Source organism: Callithrix jacchus, chromosome 17, assembly GCF_049354715.1.
Source record: "Callithrix jacchus isolate 240 chromosome 17, calJac240_pri, whole genome shotgun sequence".
Taxonomy (NCBI): Eukaryota; Metazoa; Chordata; class Mammalia; order Primates; family Cebidae; genus Callithrix; species Callithrix jacchus.
In genome coordinates this window covers 22,408,850-22,419,650 of record NC_133518.1, presented here as the reverse complement: position 1 = coordinate 22,419,650, position 10,801 = coordinate 22,408,850, and positions in this window count along the sequence as shown.

The following is a 10,801-nucleotide window of genomic DNA, read 5'->3' as shown; positions in this document are numbered from 1 at the left end:
AATATAGTCGGAGCTACCATCATAGGTCATTTTTATCATCATAGGCAATTTTCTTACAAGACTCAATTAATGTTTATAAGTTATTCTATCAATATGCTTCATTAATTTTGACAAGTAATAAATGGAAATTTAAAAATTATTTTGAATATAAGTATTATCAAGGGTCTGGAATATATGAAAGAAAAAATAGCTGTCAATTTTTAATCTGTTCATAAAACATAGGAAGAACAAAAAAATAAACTTTGTTGTCTGGGTCTTTTAAAATCATGATACTAAAAAGGTATCTTCAAAAAAAAGTATTCTTTTGCTATGATTTTCATGTGCTGGTATTAAATTGACAAAAATAAATATCTTAGTGGAATTAATATTAATTCTGAAAAATAAAAATATCACCAACCTCTCCTAAAACTTTTCAATTACTAAAATATGGACTAAGATGACAAACTGAAAGTTGGAACACAAAAGCTGGAAGTCTGTTTTTATAACTTACCAGTATTTTTACAAGTTTATTCAATTGAAAGAATACTTACCTAGTTAGAAATTGGTGACTGAATGGATGCATAAATGTAAATACAATATTCAAAATACATTGTTTGTAAATAATATTGAAAAAAATCAATGTTCTTAAATCAGAAAAAGATATCTATATATATGTTAGGCGTCCCACTTTGTCTCATTCCTTCATTAGTGTTCCCTTACTGTGATTCTGCATAAACTGACGTCTTCAATTAATAAGCTGTACTAAGATTCTTCAAATGTAACAGGAGAAGTAAGTCATGGCAGGTCCTCTTTTTTTTTTTTTAATTTTTTTTTTTTTTTTTTTTTTTTTTTTTTTTTTTGAGACGGAGTTTGGCTCTTGTTACCCAGGCTGGAGTGCAATGGCGCGATCTCGGCTCACCGCAACCTCCGCCTCCTGGGTTCAGGCAATTCTCCTGCCTCAGCCTCCTGAGTAGCTGGGATTACAGGCACGCACCACCGTGCCCAGCTAATTTTTTGTAATTTTAGTAGAGACGGGGTTTCACCATGTTGACCAAGATGGTCTCGATCTGTTGACCTCGTGATCCACCCGCCTCGGCCTCCCAAAGTGCTGGGATTACAGGCTTGAGCCACCGCGCCCGGCCTTTTTTAAATTTTTTATTGGATTTTAGGTTTTGGGGTACATGAGCAGAGCATGCAAGACAGTTGCGTAGGTACACACATGGCAGTGTGCTTTGCTTTCCTTTTCCCCTTCACCCACATTTGGCATTTCTCCCCAGGCTATCCCTCCCCACCTCTCCCTCCCATGGCCCTCCCCTTTTCCCCCCAATAGACCCCAGTGTTTAGTACTCCCCTTTCTGTGTCCATGTGTTCTCATTTTTCATCACCCGCCTATGAGTGTATTCTCAGGTCCTCTTTTTACCAGCAGATGGCTCTCCTGGTGTTTTCCCCTACTAAGGATTTTTACAGCTTGAAATGCCAAATCAAAACAGTCCCAAATGTAAGTATGTATTCTCCACTTCTTGCCAAGATTAATATACATTTTCACTTCCACCCAAGATAATTTTACAAGCTTCTTAAAATGCATTGAAAAGCTTACACAATTACAAGCACTTTTCAAGTATTAATAAAAATGTACTTCACAATTTTCTGTCTATATTGGTTTTTTTCACCAATTGAAGACAGATTACAGATTCCATGCCTGTATCTACAGAGAACCTCAGAAAACAGTTTAAAGGACTAAGTCACAAAAATTAAAACCTGAACAGAAACGTGCTATTGATTTATTCAAATTTATTATTTTAAAAGACATTCTATTTAAAATACAACCATGCAAAAGTAAATTTTCAATAATACTCTATGAGTTATTAATGTGGTTCAATTTTAATAACCTTTGATCAGGGCCTTTCTGGGAAAGCACTAATAGATGGTTGAGCTCTCATATAATGTTAGCAACAAGAGCCAAGAAAAAAAAATTCTTATCACCAGAGTATAGGAGGAAAGTTCTACCCCCTGAAAATAAAAAGCTAATCAACTATAAAAGAGATCATCAATAAAATGTTATTTGCTCTTGGTTGAGATGTGGTGCTTTTTAAGAAGTGTGTACTTTCATGGTGTCCATTACTTAAAGATATGTCTATTTGCTTCTTAGTCGTGCATAATCTCACAAGTTTCATTTCATCATGACATGTAGCAAACCCATTACTTTGTTTTACCATACATTTCTAGAGTTTTAAAAATAAATGTACTTACACTCCCTTTTTTATTCACATAATAATTATTAATATTATAAATTTTAAAAATAATTTTATATAAATAGCATATATCAGGGCCTTTTTTAATTCTTACACTAAAAAATGTTACATACTTTAACAGTTTTTTTAGTGTTTTAAAATATTTTATCAAAATCATTGGATAAATTTATACCTTTATTTAAAACATACATTTTTATTATCCTTCAAATAGAAAGTATGCTTACTATAGCAAATAAATTTAAGCATACATGTATAAGAGTAAAGAATGATAGATTTTTAATTATAAATTTTATTTTATCTTCTGTCATTAGAAATTAAATTTTTTCCTTTTTAAAAAAAGCAATGTGAAGATACTTTACCAGATTTTTTTTTTTTTTTTTTTTTTTTGGCTTTCAAATGTTGTATTTCACTAAATGACTATTTCCTTAACTGGTGACTTTTTTTTTTTTTTTGGCTGTCAAAATTCTTGTCTGCTAAAAATAATAGTGAATTGAATAAAAATAGTGGACATAAAATGTGATTTATTTAAAAAACATTGATTTCATTAATGCAATTTAAAATATTAGTGGCATTCTAAAAAGTGAAAGTCAATTAAGAACATTCATAATTGTGCTTATACATATGCATAGAGAGCTAAGAGGCAGCTAATTTATGATGCTAAGAATCTGGGTTATCAAAAACAATGCACACAGTGTCACTTATATCTATTTTATAAACCCAGAATAAAGTTCCATTTCTTTTTAAAATTAACTTAATTATTTCCTGCATACTTTATGTAAGAAAATTCAGAGTTCTGTTTTCTTGTTTTTAAATTTGTGCTTAGACTGCACAGTATTATACATATACTTATTCTGAAATTATGGGTACTACTTGTTTCCAATATTTTTTTCCAACAATTTTCTGCACCAGAAACTTAAGGAAGAAATGCTATATTTGTCTGTATCTCTGTATCTAGCCATAGCTATACCTATCTATATATGATCTACATAACGCCTTATTTTATGTATTTTCACTTAATTATCTTTTTTATTGGTTTCCAATTACTATTTTATTTTGGCTTGTTTTTTTGAGATTGATGCATATATCATTAAGTTTCAGGATTATATTTAATATATGAATCACATAATAAGTATTTACCTGTTAGCACTTCTTCAGCTATAATTTCTAGGATTTAATGTTTTATCACGCTATAATTCTTTTTGTAAAGTATGTATGATGTATTTAGTTATGTTTTTAGATTTAAAAAAATTATTACTGATATTCTATTTAATTACACTGTTCTAAGAAAATATTCTGAAATGAAAAAACATAGATCAGGAGTGCTGCAGCTAGAGCACAGGGGCAATACAAGCTCTACCTCTGGAAGAAGGAAAGAAGCACTTGAGAGGGACCCACTCTTGAGATGTAGGCTCACTGGAGGACTAAGAAGTAATCAGATGAAAATAAAATCCTCCTCTCCTCCAACACTTTACCAATACACCAAGTCTCCAGTATAACAATGAATTATCACTCAGAAAGTTGCAAGCCACAGACTTTTTTCTTTTTTTTTTTTTTTTTTTTTTTGAGGAGGAGGAGGAGGAGAAAGAGTTTCACTCTTGTCACCCAGGCTAGAATGCAATGATGCGATCTTGGTTCACTGCACCCCCTGCCTTCCAGATTCAAGCGATTCTCCTGCCTCAGCCTTCCGAGTAGCTGGGATTCCAGCAGCACACCACAATGTCCAGCAAATTTTTGTATATTTTAAATAGAGATAGGATTTAACCATGTTGGCCAGGCTGGTCTCGAACTCCTAACCTTAAGTGATCCATCCGCCTCAGCCTCCCAAAGTGCTGATATTACAAGCGTGAGCCACTGCGCCTGGCCAAAACACTGACTTTCTATGAGAAGAAATACACAGTAAAGAACTAAAATCTAAAAAGAGAAGAAAAACTCAAATTTTTGACAGAAACTCAAAGCCTCTGGCACATACAACAATGAAAACGCATTTTAAACATTCCACCTCCCAGCCAGATTAGCATAAATCCTCATGTTAAAGGTTTGTTTGCCTAAATCCCTCCTGCTATGTGCAACATGTTGGTCTTACGACAAAAAAATTTTAAATTGTGCCACAAGGCAAGAAGAAATATACATTCTGAAGAAATGAAGTGAATATCAGAACCAGAATCAGATACAACACAGATGTTGAAATTGTCAGGGAGGGATCTTAAAATAACTGTGATTTGTTTGAGTTCCTTATATATTTTATATATGAACCTCTTATTTTCTTCCTTGTGCGTTTTCTCTTCACCTTATTGTTTTCTTCACTGTGCAGAATATTTTTGGTTTGATATCATCCCACTTATCTATTGTTGCTTTTTTGGCTTGTGATTTTCTGATCATATAAAAAAATGGTATTAGCCACATCTTTTTTGGATATGACTAGAAAAGCACAAGCCAGAAAAGCAAAAATTGCCAAGATCAATGTTGTGGAGCTATTCTCCTATGTTTTCTTCTAGTAGTTTTACAGTTTCAGGTTTTATATTTAGGTCTTTAATGTATTTTGAGTTGATTTTTGCATGTGGTATGAGATAAGGATCCATTTTTTTTCTTCTGCATGTGGATGGCCAATTTTTTAACACCATTTATTAAAGAGACTGTTCATTTCCCATTGTGTGTTATTGACACTTCTGTCAAAAATCAACTGCCTATCAATAGGCAGATTTAATTATGTACTTCATATTCTGTTCCATAGGTCAGTATGTCTGTTTTTATGTTAGTGTCATGTTGTTTTGATTGCAATTACTTTATGTTTTGAAGTCAAGGAGAATGATGCTGCCAATTTTGTTATTTTTGCTCAGAATTACTTTGGCTATGTGGCATCTTTTGAGGTTCAATGTGAATTTAAACTTTGTATATTGTATTTCTGTGAAAAACGATACTGGGATTCTTATAGAGATTAGAATGAATCTGTAAATCACTTTGAGTAGTAGGAACATCTTTACAGTATTAATTCTGGAACTTCATTTATTTGCATTTTCAAATCAAAAGCAAGAAAAATAACCCAATTAAAAATGGGCAAAGGACATGAGCAGACATTTCTTTAAAAAAGGCATACAGACATACAGATGGCCAATAGATACATAAAAAAATGCTGATCATCACTACTTATTAGGGAAATGCAAATTAAAACCAAAATGAAATATCACTTCCCACCTCTTAGAATGGATTTTTTCAAAAAGGTGAATGATAAGTGTTGGCAATAATGCAGAGAAGAGAATTGTTGCATAATGTGGTTGGGAATATAAATTAGTTCAGCCGCTATGAAAAATAGTATGGTGATTCCTGAAAAACTAAAAATAGAACTAATAGATGATCTAGTCATCCCACTTAAGGGTATATATCCAAAGGAGTTGAAATGAATATATTGAAGGGGCATTTGCACTCTCATGTTCATTGCAGCATTATTTGCAATACAGACACACACACACAGTGAAATGCTACTCAATCTTAAAAAAAAAGAAAAAAATCCTTTCATTTGTGACAACATGGATAAGCCTGTAGGACATTATGCCAAGTGAAATAAGCCTGTCACAAAAGATAAATGCTGTATAACCTTACCTATATATGAAATCTAAAAAGTTGAATTTATATAGGTAGAGAGCATAATTTTGATTAACAGAGGCAGTAAGTAAAAGGAGGAAGGCAATGGGAAGTTCTTGATGAAAGGGGACATGAGAAATAGGCTTTGAGATATTAATTTTCTTGATGTAATCATTTCACACAGTATATATATTTCATAACTTCACACTGAAGACCATAAATGTATACAATTATGATTTGTCAGGTAATAATATTAATAAAAGTTAAATATTAAAAACTATAATATATTAAAGATCATGAAGAAAATATTAGACTACATGTAAGAACAGAAGGATAATGCAATTATATATGTAGAAATGCTAGAAATAAAAATATCCTGTAACAAAAATAAAGAATACCTTTGAAGAACTAATCCATAGACAGGAGAGATATGAGGAAAAATCTGTAAACATCTATGTAGGTCAACTGAATTTTCCCAAACTGGAAATGCATTAAAAAAAGATTTTTTTTTCACAATAATATTTTTATTTTATTATGTATTGCTTGCTTTAATTGATTTTTTTTGTTGTTAAAACAAAATTTTTTATTTTCAATATTTTATTTTTTATTAACAAATAATTTTATATATTCATGGGGTACATATTTTGATATGTGCAATGTATAGTGATCAGATAAGGGTAATTAGCATGTCCAAAAAATGGAAAAAAGTCAAAATATCTAAAAACTGTGGGGCAATATTTATTAAAATGTCATTTTCCTTTATACTAGGATCCATCATTTCTATGGAAATTTCCCGGTTTTTTTTTTTTTTCCAATCCTTTTGTTACATAGAAGGTAATCTGTCACATTTCTTCACCTGATTTATATTTTATGTGCCTTTCTTTGGTGTATAATACTATGGATTTTTAACACATATTACCACCACCACAGTCAGTCAATGAAACAGTTCTTTCTCCTCAAAAAAAAAAAACCCACACTTTGCTATCACTTCCCCTTAATTTTTGTTTTCCAACAATATTTTCATCCTTTGTTTAAGATTTTTTTTCTTACTGCTGTTTCATTAAACTCCATGAATGCAATGGTTTTCAGCATGTATGGAAAATTATCTTGCAGTATTTATTGTAACATGTTCACTGAATATTTTCTCTCTCCTCACATTCTGAGACTCTGAAAATATGTATATTTGATTACTCCTTAGGGCATAGAGGTCTCTCATGCTTTATTTTGTATTGTTGTTGCAATGTGTGTGTGTGTGTGTGTGTGTGTGTGTGGTTTGATATTGTTTGTCTGTGTCTCTGCCCCAATTTCATCTTGAATTCTGACATTTTGTGGAAGGAAACCGGTGGGAGGAAATTGAATCATGAGGGGCAAGTCTTTCCCATCCTGTTCTTGTGATAGTGAATAAGACTCATGAGATCTGATGGTTTTATAAGGGGGAATTTCCCTGCACAAGCTCTCTCTTTGCCTGCTACCATCCATATAAGATGTGACTTGCTCGTCCTTGTTTTCCACCATGACTACGAGGCCTCCCCAGCCATGTGGAACTGTAAGTCTATTAAATCACTTTCTTTTGTAAATTGCCCAGTCTCAGGTATGTGTTTATATGCAACATGAAAATGGACTAATATATGCTTCAATTCAAATTTTTAATAGCACATTTATAGATCACAATTCTCTTTTTGGTTTGTCAGTTATGCTGCTATGCGTTATTGAATTGTACATTTATATATTTTAATTTTCAAGTGTATATTTTATGCTCCCATTTGTTTTTATGGCACTTTATTCTGGCAAAAAATATTTCTACTTTTTCTAATTTACTGGTATTTTATTTATAGTTGCCTTATACTTTCTGTATTAAAACTCCAATATCTAGTTCACTTATGGGTCTATTATCTGTAATATTTTACTTTCTGGTTTTCAAATAATTCTATATGCTGACTTGAGTGTCTGGTAATGGTTTGATTGAATATTTTGATGACAAGAAGTTATAAAGAATTTGGATGATATTTTTATGTAGAGTTTTTTTTTTTTTTTCTGTGACAAAATGTAAGGATAGCTCATTTTTTTTTCCTGTAAAGGTATATCTTCCTTTTATTATTGGACATTAAGAATCTGCATTAAAATCCTATCAAATGTGTCTAAGAGAGGCCCCCTTCTCACTCAAATCCAGAAATATAGGTGTTCTTCACCCGTTTCTCTGCCTCTCTTCCTTCCTTCCTCCTTCTCTTCCTTCCTCCTTTCTTTGTCTCCTTCCCTCTGTTCTTCCCATCTTCCTATTTTTCTGCTTTTCTTTCCTTTCTCCCTCTTTTCCTGCTTTCCTTCCTTGTTGCCAAATTCTTTCTTTTCTCTTTCTTTTGTTGAAATTTATTCACATAGCTTTGTCCTACCAGTCTGGTAAGACAACTGTAAATTCTAGTTTGTATAATTTTGTTTATACTTCTACTCTGCACTGGAATTCAAAAATTATCCCAAAGAAAAACAGGGATAACTTCAATGTGCTTCACTCTGTCTGACGTCTTGGCTCTTCAAGTCCTGGCTGCTTCGGTTGTTCTTCCATGCTTTTAAACACATGTGGATTTGTGTTTTGGTTTGGCTTGTTTTAAATATTTTTATATAGACTCTCTGTTTGTATTCAGTGGGACGATTTGTTTTATTCCAACTACTTCAGAGTAGACAGAAGCATGATTTTTCCTTCCTTCCATGTTGATACTAATCTAATATAATCTAATTATCTTCTGACATTTACACATAGTGTTATTTCTGTAGAAGTTTAGTCATAGAAGAATATAAATCCATATTCTGAATAAAGCTCTTCCAGAAGTGTTTGGCTCTTGAAGTATCTGGACTTTTTGCACTTATCGCAAAGATCATTAATACATATTTATTAAATAAAAATGCTTGACACATCATTTTTTGGATTGCTGAAATTACACATCATTCCTTTGTATGGTCTACGTCATACTACTTTCATCAATAATCAGTGTCTTCTACTACTCACTGTCTTCACTTTATTCTAAACCTTAGTTATTATTTTTCCAAGAATCAAGTAAGCTGTAAGTTAACATTTAATGGATTTTCTAGAAAATATATATATAAATATTCATTCTTATTTTTAAATATATTGATTTATTGATTATAGAACAGAGAGGACAACAGTTAAGGTCAATGATAAAGTACTTCAAGTATGCCAGATGAGACCATGGCCCGTAGTTACTGTAAGAGTTTTGACCTGATTTTCTATTTTGTCTGGCTTCTGTCTTTCAACTTTATAGTCTATGTCCTAAACATTCAATTCAATATATTTTTAAATATCACATCAGACTTGTAATCCTATTATTTTCTCACCTAGTTCTTAAATAATAACAACTTTGTTTGTAATCCCTGACATTATGACTTGTTATTAGCCATATTCACCAGCACTATTTGCCCAAATTAGGGCTCACATGCCTTTGATAGTTGGCCTAGGACAGTAACCCTCAAGCACAATCTGGCTTTTTATGGCTACGATAACCCAAAATTTATTGGGATTTGATAAGAATAGATGCTAACACTTAAGAGCCCTGAGATACTTTTATTAATTTTGTCTTCAAGATATCTGCAACAGAATTGCCTGATATGATAGTTGCCTACAGAGATTTCTCTTTTCAGAAGGATTTTACTAAAAATGTATTAATACATTGGAAGTGTTATAATTTGAGGCCTGATGGTTCACAGAAAATTTATATTTAGCATTCCTTGGCCTCAGGTGATAAACACTTCTCACTGTATATTTAAATTAAAACATTGAAGTTGAGAAGAATGTTGATATTGTGATTAGCATGTGAATAATGATGCTTTGCCCTAAAACCATAACTAGTTTATATATATATATATATATATATATATATATATATATATGCAATTACTAGTAATTATCATACCTAGGTAGCCCAAGTACAAAAATGATAAATTGTATTTAATCTTATAACTGTTCTCATTATATTTATTTTATGCATAAACATTATATTAAAAAGTTAGAGGAACATAAATATAATTATATTTAATTTGTTATATCTTCTGACATAACTATATTATTTTGAGTAAAAATATGTGTTTCTATGAGTTAGATTACTATATACAATTCTAAGTTAAAAGCATAAATTTCCCAGAGAGGGTTCAGTACAGAGAAACCAAATGTTTCTCCACATGCTTTTACACACACACACACACACACACACACACACAAAGTGATGTAGTCAACATGAGACATTTAATAGTAAAACCAATAATAGTAAGAATTAAGTTTATGGGACATGAAGTATTTCTCAAGATTTATTTAAATATAAAAAATCAGACAAATGTTCTATTTATCTTGTATTATAAAGTTTAAATAGTTGAATTGTCCACAAAGGGATCTTTTAAATAGAGTAAGAAACTAATGATTTTATATTGACATATGTTTGCTCTTCAGTTCCTTAGCTTGAGAATGCTTTTTAGTGGGTCAAGCAAGTAAGTACAAACCTACCATTAGCTCTTAAGTACTTCAGCATTTGTAAACGTGTTGACGTATAGCATGTTTTCTTTTCCTACAATGAATGATAGAATATTTGCTAAAGAATCTTAATGCACCAATGCAAGGATACTGTAGACTAATTCTAACTTCAGTGACTGCTATAAAATAATGTTTTTATATTATACAATAGATCCAGTGTTATTCTTAAGGAAAATGATTGCTTGCCACAAATTTGAACAGCATTCAAATATTAATAACAAATACATTGGAGGGTGTATCATTTAATATAAGTATTAAACTCAATTACTGTTCTTCAAATAAAATGTTGGTTATAAAATCTATTTATATAATACAAAGGCCAAGAAATTATTAATCCAGCATCTTATGTTACGAAACGTTAGCATTTAAAAATGCATAAAGGAATCTGTTATCTTAATTCAGTCATCTCCCAGTTAGGTGGTATATTTAAATGACTATAATTATGATAAATATCTTATTT